We start from the raw sequence: 13,642 nt of genomic DNA on the forward strand, positions 1-13,642 counted from the left end.
GATGAAAGTGAAAGTAACCCGAACATCGCGTGGTATTCGTCACGAGTAACGAGCATCTCGAACACGCTAATACTCGAACGAGTATCAAGCTCGGACGAGTACGTTCGCTCATCTCTAGTCATTATTTATTATTAGCAAATACGCCCATGTGAGGGAGCTCTTAGACTGGGTTCACACAGGGCGGATTTGCTGCGGTTTTGCCGCGGTTTTTCTGTTGCGGTTTTGCCGCAGAAGAAATGCTTCTGTGGCAAAACCGCTTCAAAGGTTAATTTTGGTTTGCGGATTTTCCTGTGGATTTTCTTGTGGAAAAATCCGCAAGCGTTTTTTTCCGCAGCGTTTTTTAACTTTTTGCCACGTATTTTGGTGCGGGCTTTGCTGCGTCCATAGAGGTCTATGGACAAAAAACGCTGCGGAAAAGACAGAAGAATGGACATGCTGCATCTTTGAAAACCGCGCCACAGTTGCATTTCCGCACTGCGGCCGTGTGGAAAAAATCCGCCTTGTGAGAACAGCTTTTTTGCAAAACTCATTTGTGCTGCATTGCACTGCAAACGCAGCGGTTTCGCCGCAGTGCGGATATGCAACGGCAAACCGCAGCAAAACCGCGGCAAATCCGCCCTGTGTGAACCCAGGCTTAGTGTTTCTTTATTTTTACTCCACTAAAACGTTTGGGAAGTGTAGCACACTAGAGGGGTCGGGGGACAATGGAGGGGATGGGGGCCTATTTCTATACCCATGCACTGGGCCCACTTGGGTATTAAAATGGCCTTGCTTAAAGATATCCATAAAATTGATGGTGTTTATTTACGGTCTACATTTACATGATTATAGTCCGCTTCTGTAGTTCATGTTCAATAAGAAGTCCACATGTCTCTTTTACTTGCTTTGAAGAAAGAGCTGACAATTTTGCCAACTTTTGAAGTCTGACTAAGCGCATATTGTAATCTGCTGATAAGTATTAGGCTACAGAACTCGATGTTCTGTGTACTCGCTGCTCATACTATTAATATTCATTTTTCATTTCTGATTGCATTTTGAAGATAAAAATGTTAGTATTTTCTGGCTGTAAGACGGACACACTGCATCTGCTGCAGGTTTAGTTCAACAGATCTTGAGCACCTCCTATGGGTTCTCTCTGGTACTGTACTGTCCAGGTTAGTGGATGCTAGCGTCCCATATTATGGAGGCCTCAGATGTGAGGTACACACAGACCCGGCTTTATGTTGCTTTTATAGTCCTCTGTGTGGTTGTTATTGTTAACCCCCTCCTCATAAGAGCATAGTGCCTAAATAAAAATGTGCAGCGGCAAGAAATTGGGGTCTTGAGACCCCTGTTCTAGTGATTGGTGGGGGTCACGGTGGTGCGGCCCTCCCATGATAAGATAATCATCACTTGACCCATGGAGGCCAGAATGTCCCATTCTGCACCCGTCCCCCCAATTCCCCAAAAAAGACAAACACCTTTTATTTGGATAATGTTGGCCACAGCAGCCTTTATTAACAAAACTCTACAATGATTACCAAAAATAACGAGGGGGGAGTCCTTGGAGCCACAAACTCTGGTGCCGCCACAATCAAACTGATAAACCCTGCCCCACAGCCGGCGAACAGGCTCAGGGGCACCACAAGCCTCCCTTAGGTGGCTACCACAATTGGGACTTCCAGCCGGAGGAGAGTCTACTGCCCCCCCCCCCCCCACCAGCCAAATCCCCGCACCAGATACTATACTGATTACACAGGAGGGAGTCTTAACGGGTGGGACCGTGCCCACCCAACTTCCCCCCTACACAATTTCCACCTACTCCAAGGACCCCCCACCCGCCACAGCCAGCACGGCTTAAACCTCAGCCTGCGCCGCCCCCAATAAACTCAAAGCCCTTTCTATCCCCTCTTGTACCCCCACTGCCCAAATATCAATGGCCACATCATTCAAGTGTACTCCGTCGTCTGCCCAATACTCTTCAACCCCCCTTTCTAACTCCATGTGTCTAACGCAGACCCCCCCGTTCCGTGCCACAAAAGCTGAGATGTGCCTATTTAGTTTAACCCTGGCCCTATTAATGCCTACCAATGATCTGGCAAATCGCCACTGCTTACGTGGGATAATTTCAGACCAAACGATAATCATGTTTGGGTACAATTTTCAAAGTCGCAGGAAATCATATTGAATATCCCGCCTTAATTCCTGAGCAGGGCGACTCCCCAAATCATTGCCCACCACGTGTAATACCAGGATATCCGGACTCCTGTCAAAACGCCCAAACCTCTCCACCTCCTTCAGCACCTGGCACCACTTCATGCCCCTAATTCCCAACCAACGGAGAATTGCTACCTCCCTCCTAAAGCCCAACTGCCTTCCGTTTGGTCGGACCTTGGCACGCTTCGCTGCCCAGTACACGTATGAGTGTCCAAGCAGCCAAACCAGAGTCGGTAGCTCCTGATTAATTAATTAAAATAGATTTTTTTTATTTTTTTTTAATAATCACTCAACTAACTCTGGCCGAATGTAAAGCTTGAACCGTCTTGAGTTCCATCTACCTATCTTTTTTACCATGTCAGACCCCAAACCCCTACTTGCCGCCTCCGTTGCAGCTCCAATCCTGAACGAATGGGAAGAATACCTGCCCTCTAAATCCAACTTCAACATGACTTTCTTAAAAACGCCGTTAAACTGACATTTTGACAAAAAGGACCCATCCGCATGAATAAACAACAGGCCTGGCTTATTCGTCCTCAACTTTCTATACACCTCGAAACACTGTACTGGACATAACCTGGCCCCCGGCACTCGACCCAAATGGACCCTTTTACCTCTCCCAAACTGATCCGTCTTCGACTGCCTGAGCACTATTTCCAGAGCCCCCTCGCACAAAGACACATCCCCAAACTCCAAACCCCCTCTTACCGCCCTGTTGGGTGACACCATTTCCCCCAACCTAAAAGCTCCATAAAAAGCTAGTGCAAAAACACAACGAAACAAAGCCTCTTCGAAGCCATCTCTACAAATTTCCCTCAAAACTACCCCCATGCTCTCCAAAATAGAAAATGTCACAGGACGCCTCCTATCTTTTACCGTATGACCCTTGCGAAAACCCCGTAGGGCTTGACGCACCAAAAAACTCTTGGTTATGTCTTTTAACCCCCGAAGCTTCAACCCAAAAACTAAACCAGCGATAAAACGGTCCACCTTGGACACAGACCAACCCATTTCCATTGCGTTCCCTAAAAAGGACAACAAAGCTTCCACTTTGGCACTCTCCGAATCCATTCCTCCCAGCCTGGTTACCCACTGCCACCATTGTCCCCAGGCCAACTCATACGTCTTCCACGTACCCTGTGCCAGCGACCTCTCAATCAGGCGTTGCGCAGCACGTCTGCCACGTTCCATAATTCCGAAGGACAAATCAGGCCCTCCTCCTCTGCCTCCGGCGCCAAAGCCCGAAACTGCTCCCACTGGAAACGAGAAAGTGCATCAGCTAAACCATTCTCCGTCCCGGGGACGTGAACAGCCACAATCCACGCGGTCAATGACAAGCATGGCAACACCAGATACCACAGCAAATTCACCACCGGCGGTGATCGAGCTGTTACCCCATTAATCGCTTGTACAACTCCCATGTTGTCACAATGGAAGCGCACCTTCCTGTTCCTGAAACTTTCTCCCCATATGGAGACTGCGACCACAATAGGGAACAACTCTAACAAAACTAGATTTTTTACCGCCCCACTCTGCCGCCATTCCTTGGGCCAAGGAGCAGTGCACCATTGTCCCTTAAAATAAACTCCAAAACCTGTCGCCCCTGCTGCGTCTGTAAACAGTTCCCAATCGAAATTATCCACCTCCTGATCTATAAACAAAGACCGACCGTTATACCGTTCCAAAAAGGAAACCCAAACTGCTAAATCTGCTAGATCTCAGCGGTAACACGTATAAAGTGATGGCCTGCCTTTACCCCCGCAGTTGCTCCCGCCATTTTTCGACAAAAAACCCGACCCATTGCCATGATCCTGCAGGCAAAATTCAACTTTCCCAATAACGACTGTAAGTCGCGCAGGGTAATCTTTCTTGCCTGACTCGCCTTCCCCAGATCATGTCGCAACGCAAGCAACTTGTCCTCGGGCAACCGGCATTCCATTCTGACTGTATCTATAACAATTCCTAAAAAACTCAGACAGGTCACCGGACCTTCAGTCTTTTCCGATGCCAATGGTACTCCAAATTTGTTGGCGACCCATTGCACCGTTGACAACAGTAACTTACAAACTCTGGAACCCGCCGGACCCACACACAAAAAATCGTCCAGATAATGCAAAATAGATTGCACTCTGGACACGTCCCTAACCACCCACTGCAAAAAAGAACTAAACGCTTCAAAATAAGCGCATGAAATAGAACAGCCCATTGGCAAACATTGGTCAACAAAATATTCACCTTCCCAAATGCATCCCAACAGGTGAATGCTCTCCGGGTGAACCGGTAATAATCGGAACGCCGATTCCACGTCCGTCTTGGCCAACAACGCCCCCTGTCCACATCTCTGAACCCACCTGACAGCCGCGTCAAACGACGTGTAAACCACTGAACACAACTCGGGCGCTATTCCATCATTAACCGACTCACCTCTCGGATACAAAAGATGGTGAATCAACCCAAACTTACCTGGTTCCCTTTTTGGGACAACTCCCAGCGGGGAAACCACTAAATTAGGGAACGGCGGAGTAGCAAACGGCCCTGCCATGCGCCCCAACGAAACCTCTTTCCACAACTTCTCCCTTACCACTGATGGGAATTCCCTAGCTGAACGCAGATTCCTAACCAAAGGGGGACCTGATGCTCTGGCTCCGGTATCCGAAAACCTTCGGAAAAACCCAGAAACAACAAACGCCCCTTTTCCGTGTCTGGATATCTACTTAGAAAGGGGGCCATCTTGTGAACTTTCACCGGCGTTCTCCCTTTTTCCTTCAGTACCCCCGACCTTTCCCTTACCTCATCGAAAACACTTGGACGCCCCATGGGACGACCCACTGCAAATGGAGCAATTGTGTTTGAAGCGACAACTTGCCCCAAACTTGCACTGGCCTTCATTATATTGCCAGCAAAACCCTGCCTTCCTTTGCCCCGACGTCCCTCCGCTTCCTGCCAAACTTCCTCCACTAGCTGAGCCGGCTGACTCGACGGCCCCGGAAAAGGACTGCCCAAAACGCATTGGCGCCATAACCTTCAGCCATAACCCAATATCTTTATGATCCCAACGGATACAGGGACGCACCGCTTTACGCTGACGAAACTGCTTGTCATACTTCAACCAAGCCTGACCACCATACGTCCTGTGTGCCTCACCAATGGAGTCCAAATAACAAAAAAGCGCGGAACAATTTTCCGTCGCCTTCTCCCCAATCACCCCCGCTAAAATTGCAAAGGCTTGTAACCAATTTGCAAATGTCTGCAGAATCAGCCGCCACCGCTTCTTCTCCTCCTCATCTTTCTTAGTCTCAGTCCGCTTCCCCTTCTCCAAATTAAACTTCTCCAGAGGCAACAAGGAAAAAATCTCAACATACTTGTCCCTCCAGATTTTCTACCTAACCTCTTTTTTCAGGTGCGCCCCCAAAGGACCTTCAAAACAAACATACATCTCTCCCCACGCCTTATCGTCAAGACGAATAGCCTCGCCATCCTTTTCAGTCTGAACCGCTACAGTAACCCCAGTATTCCGCACGCTACCTAAGCCCTCTGTAACCCCAGAGCTACCCCCGACCCCCACTTCATTTCTAACGACCTGCGGCACCCACGACGCCACCGGAGACGGGGCCCCAACCCCCGCCCCCTTCACACCGCTGTAATAATTCCCGTACATTACCCATTAATTCCCTTAACTCACCTCCAAATGCCCCCCATAAAACACTATCCTCCCCCACATTAACACTTGCTCCCCTTAACCGACCCACAAATGCATCATTTGACAAACAAGACAATGAGCCATGCTCACCTGGCTGCGTGGGCGCTGTGTCACCACCAGCTGGCCCTCCGAGGTCCTGGACATCCGCGTCGCTAATGGTCCCATCCGAATCGTCCTGCTCCTGGTGTCTTTCATTCCGCTGCGGAACGAACACAACAGACCGAAGCCTGCCCGCGCCAGTCCCAGCGGATCCCTCCTGGATCTGTCGTCGGCTATCCGATGCACAAGGCTGCTCTCTGTTGTTGGACCCGGTCCGCCCCCTGGCCGGCACTTCACCAACAGGGGCCACTGTGCTGACTCTCCTCCTCTCCCTGCCGCTGCCTCCAGCTCTCACAGCCATCCCTGCTCTCTCCGATCTCCTGCCAGATGCTCCCCCGGCCGGTACATCACCAGGGGAGACATCCGTCCTGGAACTCTTCTGTACGATGTCAGACGCCACAGGCCCCGCCCCCCGACGGAAGCGAGTGGTCCTGCCCGCCGTGCTCACCAGCAGCTGTATCGGACTCCTCCGCAGCCGCGCCTCCCTGCCCCGAGGCTTGGGGAGGGAAACTGAACTGCGAGGGTCCCCTGAGGGACTCCGGAGCCGCCGGCGAGCCCTGGGAGCACTGTCCTCCTCTATCAGTCTCTCAGGCGGTCTTGCTCGACGTGAACTCTGCTCCGGCTCACTTGGTTCCGCTGCCTCCGCTGCTGCTGCTTCTGCTGCTCTGCTACCCAGCACCCCTGCCACCTGAGCCTGCAACCAGTCTGGACCATACCGGCTTGCCGCTGCCCTGAGCTCCTCCAGCATCTTCTCCACATTCTCCATTTTTGTCAGGTTCGTTTCTACACTCTCTACTCTCTGCTATCTCCTCTCAAAGGTGACCACCCACGAAGCCCCCCACTTTATATAGCCCCCCTCCCACTAAACTTTCCACCTATCCTGAACCTTTCCACCCATCTTCCAGCAATTTCTACCCCCACCTCCTCATAATATTAACCCCTTCCTGACTACGGCTGTCTGGCCCCACGCGTCATGCTGGGCTTCCTCTTAAAGGGACCACGGCCCCTCACGCTCCAGCCCATAACTTATTCTATGTATAGGTGATAAATGTTAATTGGCAGCACAACCAGTTATTGTTCTTTGTTTTTCGCTTTTATAGCAATTAGAAAGATGTAACATTACCTCTATAGCGCCACCTATTGGAAGGCAGCATTCCTGCAATCAATGTCCCTGGGAGGTCGGCTGGTGACCAAGCACAGGTTAGGTGCAGAAGTCATGCTGTCACTGGGAGAACCAGGAGTCTTACAAGGGTGGATGACCATTTGACTGGCACCCTGACTGGGTACAAAGGTGTTAGGCCTAGTGCCTCAAACATTTACCAAAGTTCATGTTAGAGAAGCCAGGGCTGTGCATGTGTATGTGTATACTGTGACATATGACAACGGTACGAAGATTGTGTTAGGCCTCCTGTCCACGGGTGATTTTTCACAGCATTTCCCACGGCGATAATCCGGCCGCGGGAAACGCAGTGAACACTTTCCATAGACTACTATGGAAAGCGCAGCCCCGCTGTCCACGAGCGGACAATAGTAGCGATTCTTCGTTCGCTGGATTTAAATCACAGTATGCTGCGATTTGCCATGATTCTCCGCGGTGAGCCTATCTAGCTGTCAGCTCTCCCCTGCTCCCCGGTGGTGGCTCCCACGGCAGAGATCTAGTTGACTTTGATAAGTTTATTATAAAATGTGGTTTATGTCTGTCACGTCCGTGCAACACACAAGCACTAATCTCAGCACGGACGCAGGGTGATGATAACCACGACGGTAGAAAATCGACTATTGCACTGACACAGTGAGCACCACAACCGAAGTATGTGACCCAGAAGTAGGCCCGTGCGACACCAGAATACAACACTCCGCACGGAGACAGGGAACTTGCATATGGTAGCAGATAGCCACACACCACGCTATACGGGATGGTAGCACCACTCCAGGGAGAGGAAAGGAAGGCTGGCCCTAACATAGCAGGGAGGGTGATGGGTCCCTGACTAAAGCGGGGACATCGCCTCTATAAAGTGGGCACAGCGGTCTTCTTTCTGGGAACTGATTGTCCCTATAGGAATCCCAGGAGAGATGCACCGACACGCAAAGCAAAACAGAAATGAAAAGCAACAAAACAAACTGAAAAGGAACCAGCAGCTACTCATCTGCAAGTTGAGAGACACCCAGCACAGCAGAGCTCCAAACACCAAGTTTTCCACTGTGGAATGGAATAAGCAGCACTGGTCACCAGAAGGGGTGAAAATATATAGCCCCTCTGCACCTGAACACTGGCAGAATGCATAGCAAACCACACCTCCAGCTTACTCTTAGGCATGGCTAATCCAGCATACTTCCATGCAGCAAAGGCAGACAGCAGCAACAGAACTCTGCACATGGTGCATTAACCCTTAACCTGCTTAACAAGACAACAGGTCTTTGGACTGTGTTGAGGCCACCATGCCACGACGTTGTCGTGACCGACAGGTAACTACAATGTCGTACTTTTTGGTGTATTTGGGCTTTTTAATTTTTTAGGCCACGGTCAGACGAGCATGGACCCCGCTATAGGGAATTCCCTTGGCGAGAGAGGTGGAAGGAGTCCCCAACTGCCCCCCCCTGCTGGGGAATTGCCCAACAGGAGGGCAGGAGGAATACCCCACTGCTTACAGCAGGACATTTAAAAAGTGCTGCCCAGAAGCACCTTTTAAATGTCCCGTTGTAAAATCCTATTAGTCCCCACTGAGATTAACGGAACCCTCGGGAAATCACCTCATCCGCGCAGGAACTAACTTCTGAACAGAAGCACCTTTTAAATGCCCTGTTGTAAGCAGCGGGTATCTATTCCCAGCGCAGGAGTTTCCATTAACTCCTGCTCCCATAGGAGTCAATGGAAGCTCCTGCCGCTGCGCACCAAACATCGTGCATGTTCTATCTTTGTTAGGTGCACGCTGTTTTGCGCTGCTAATTCCTCACATGTGAATCCATTGGTTCTTTTAGGAGCGTTCATTTTCTGCGCACATATAACACGCTCGTCTGACCGAGGCCTTATTTATTCATTTTTAAATGGATATATGAAAAAGTTTAACATGGAAATGGTGGACCTGAGGTGAACATTAAACGTTGTATCATCAGAGTCTTATAGATTGTCTTCACTGCACTCCAACTACGTGCCATATCCAAATCCCTTTGGTCCAAAACTTTTCACATAACAAGCTGTGCAATGCAAATAAGGGAGATGGAATAAATCCTCCACAGTGCCACCTATTGAAAGGCAGCATTCCTTCGAGTCAAAGTCAGACTCTTTATACAAGCCTTGTTACAATGACCGAGAATTAAAAGCAAAGCCAGACTCCATGTACATACAGCTGTTTCAGGGATTTTGCCCTTCATCAGTGTACAGTAGGAGTCTGGCTTTGCTAGTGAGAGGCCTGTGCAATAGATCTCTCCATCTTTTTCAGTCCATGCTGTAAATTCTAGACTTTGACACATTTTGCACATCTGAAACAATTCTTATGCCATGACTTCCCGCCTCCCATTAGTTTCTCAGTATCTTGGACACTTATCAGCTTCTTAAAACTTCTGGGCAAATTTTGAAGGATTAGCAGAGGCACCACAATGTTATTGCTATAATTCTTCAGGTCTAATGCCGAATTGTTCATCTCTGTCCAATCCATATTCAATGTGCCCGCTCTTTGCCCATAGTCATAGACCTTGGGTCCATAGTTTTTCTCATAATAGGATTGACAGTAAATCTCATCTTCATGAATAGCCACTATTGTATTAATAAGGTATTTTCTGAAAGCTATACAAAGGACACAATACTTATGATAGCGCTTGTCATCGCACTGCACCAATATACTACAGGCCACATCTCCCCAGTTAGGCCGACTTCACATCTACCTTGGAATCTCTGGCCGGAAGTTTCACCGCAGATCAGTGTCAAAATACTGAAAGAAAAAGCGCTGCCTGCATGGTGGGCAATTTGTTGATATAATCATCCAGATTCTAACATTCCAATAATGCACCTCCTAGAATCATAGAATGGTAGAGTTGGAAGGGACCTCCAGGGTCATCTGGTCCAACCCCATGCTCAGTGCAGGATTCACTAAATCATCTCAAACTCTGTTAAATGGGTAAAAGCTCTGGTGATCAACAAGCTCTACACAAGCAGAAGAAGAGGTCACTACATACATGTAGCCTCTGAGAGCCTTTTTAGCACTCAGGTCCTGATTTCACACCCAACCAGACCAAAGATAACATCTTCAGGGAGTTTGTATGCTTCCTCCATACAAGTCTAGGTTATGCAGTCAATGGATAGGATGCTTCGCACCGTCCGCTGGAAGGACCCAACGCAAACGAAGTGGAGCGACTTGAAGCTCAGGGATGAGAATCCTTCTCTCCCCACTGCGGTAGGCTGGCCATCTCCTCTTGGAGGTTCCTCAGTTGTCTTGTAGTGTGTAGTGCTGGATGGCTTCCAATAAACCTGGCTACCTGGCAGGGTGAACTCCTTGTATCGCCATGGGATAAATAAGTATTCAGTAGTCAGTTGTCCCCTCCCGTGCTTGCTCCCATTATGGAGGTCAAAGGTCAGAGAATGGGGGGCACTGCTTCGTTCTCGTTGTATCCGCCGTTCTTGCGCAATGTACGTACAATACTATAACACACGTTTAGTCACAGTTTATTAGGTGGGACAAAACCTATTGTCTAAATAAACAGTGTTAATAAAAATGTGCTACAGCATTGTACATTCATTGCACAAGAACAGGGGATGCGACTATGAACAGTGTCCCTCGTTCCCTGACCTTTGACCAGTTTCAGATGAGCATATTTTACCTCCGAATTTGGTTTGTGGTGTTCTGTTGAAATGTCATTGGTAATACGGACCTGAATTACGAACATGTTAAAGCTCAATTGCATGGGACAACCTGTCAGGCACTGATGCCCAGCAATCGTCTCAGCCATGATCATTCTTCTGAAAAAGAACAGGTAGTAGAGCCCTGCGTGATAGTGAGTGCTCAGGCAGCAGAAATGTAGTCCAAAACTCTCGCTCACGACCTGAAGGTTGCAAGTTCAATCCCTGAATGGTTTTTCTGAGGCTGGTAAAATGAGTATCTAGGGGGGGTAATAAATTACTCTACAGCACTGCGGAATAAGTTGACGCTGTACAAATAACAAGATTTATTTTTCGGTATGATCATCGCTTTGTGAGTAGAGGCCTGAGTGACAATACGCTTATCTAAAACTGGTCTTAAGGGAGATACAGCATTTGACATTGACCAGGCACAGAGCGGGACTCAACCATCACCACATCAGGCTCCTCCATCTCTGCACTTTTTCTGTAGCTGCTCATTGTTGCAGACGATGCCATACTTCCTCTCCAGCGTCCACATGCTGCTTCCTGTGAGTTGGGTGCTGATAGACCAGTGTGATTATGACATGTGGTGTGGGCCCTATCAGATGGACCGGCAGTACTGTCTCCCAGCATCCTAGTGGCCATGCCCTGTGGCTCATGGATGGATATCTTGTGTGGGTGTGAAAGAGTGTGAACTTGTGAGTGGACTATATACCGCTCGTGAGAGTGTGTGACGCCAGACATACGCACATATATGTTGTCGGGGGCCTCTCTGGCATGTCCCGTAATGCAGTATTGGCTCTAACCAGCAGATGGCTCTATTGTATAATGGCAGAAAGAGAAAGCCCCCTAGGAAACCCTGAATCCAAAATTAGATTGCAAAGGGTTAAACCCTAGATATTTCTTGCCCACCAATTAGACTTTGGACAGGTCAAATATAGTTCTATCTAGAGGTTATTCAGTTTTTTTTTTGCTTTCACAAGTCTTAAGCAATATTTCAATAACCCAAAGAAACACTTTATTTAAAACGATTTGAAATCGATTAGTCTTACATGTGTGTGAGCGGAGCATCCATAGACTTGCATTGCCGCAGCAGTGCCTCCTCCCACATACCTTTTGCGCATTTTTAATTGGGCAAATTTTTCGCTTTCGCAAACGAAATATCTCCTTGCAGACACAGAAGAGTCCAGTGTGCAGCAATCCCTCCATAACAAAAGAATGTATCAGCAGCTCACAGTATATATGTGTAGCAAATTGCCATTCACATGGCCGTATTGCATATTTCGGTCTATAAATGTATTTATGTGCGTAAAAAAACAAAAGCACAAAATCACATTGATTTCTTGTGTAAAAATGTAGCAAATACACAGGGTTCTTACGTATATATGCATGCCCATTCACTTCTATTGGATATTTTGATAATCAACACTTTACAATCCCGTGTCAGACCCTGTTCAATATTGAGATTTTCCTCCACAGCTCCCATGTTGGATAAGGTCCGACACATGTTTCTAACACTATGCAGAAGTGAGCTTCAACATCAGGATGTTTGACGTCTCTTCTGCATAGTGTAATATGAATATTTAACATACATATGGGTTTTTAACCCTTTCCAATCCAATGTTGGGCCTGCCCCGACATCATAATTTCCCTCCACAACTCCGATGTCGGGGCAGGCCCGACACTGCAGTGCAGGAGTGCATCTGCACCCGATCATCAGACACATCGGGTGCAGATGCACTCCTGCACTGATCCTCAACAAGGACCCTCGAGGAGAAGGCAGAAAGGGTTGTTCTCCTTACACATTACATAGCGCTCAATTAGCGCTCACTACACTATGTAATGCAGGAGATTCCGCCCGGCGATCATGTGACCACCGGTGTTACCTGACCCCCAGCGGTCACATGAATGCTGAGCCGGGAGCCAGCACCATGGGGGACCTGCTTACCTGTCCGGCATCTTCCGCATTCTCCCTTTTGCCTCCCGGCCTGGTGATCATGTGGCCGTTGGGTGCCACCTGACCCTAGCGGTCACATGATCGCCGAGTCGGGAGGCAGAAGGGAGAATGCGGAAGACGCCGGACAGGTAAGCAGGTCCCTCCACGGTGCAGTGAGCACCTGCACCCTCCTGAACTCTGTCAGTTCAGGAGGGTGCAGGGAAAATGTATTTTTTCTCATCCATTCTCCCCAGCTCCGATTTATTTGGAGCTGGGGAGAATGGATGAGAAAAAATAAATGGATTGGAAAGGGTTAAATGTTAATCATACAGCATGAATGACTACTTTTTTCTGACTGTTGGTACGAGTATGTGCCTAATATAAAAAATGTTTTAGGTTTTTCCACTTTTGCACAACAAAAACCTTTTTTGATTTTTTTCTTGCATCGCTGCATTCTAAGGGCTTATTCAGACAACCGTATATCGGCCGTGTATTTACGCCCAGCCAATATACGGCGTCCATCTCTGCAGGGGGAGGAGGCTGGAAGAGCCGGGAGCAGTGCACTGAGCTTCCGCACCCTCTCCACCTCTCGGCACTATTTGCAATGGGATGGCCGGGATGGGGGTGGAGCTAAGTCCCGAAACTTAGCTCCGCCCTGTCCCACCCCTCTCATTGCAAATAGTGCAGAGGGGTGGAGAAGGGGTGGAGAAGAGGCGGAGAGGGGGCGGGAGCTCAGTGCACTGCTCCCTGCTCTTCCAGCCTCCTCCCCCTGCAGAGATGGACACCGTATATCGGCCGGGTGTTAATACCCAGCCGATATACGGTCGTCTGAATAAGCCCTAAATCCTATAATTCTGAGGGCTTTTTTGGGAGGCAA

General features: G+C 48.8%; 1 pseudogene; it reads right to left on the reverse strand.

The window, feature by feature from the left end:
* Positions 1-9,140: 9,140 nt before the first annotated feature.
* LOC136605970 (cysteine and glycine-rich protein 2-like) lies at positions 9,141-12,828 on the reverse strand (annotated as a pseudogene).
* Between the last annotated feature and the right edge of the window lie 814 nt (positions 12,829-13,642).

The sequence above is a fragment of the Eleutherodactylus coqui genome, chromosome 1, assembly GCF_035609145.1.
Source record: "Eleutherodactylus coqui strain aEleCoq1 chromosome 1, aEleCoq1.hap1, whole genome shotgun sequence".
NCBI classification, from domain to species: Eukaryota; Metazoa; Chordata; class Amphibia; order Anura; family Eleutherodactylidae; genus Eleutherodactylus; species Eleutherodactylus coqui.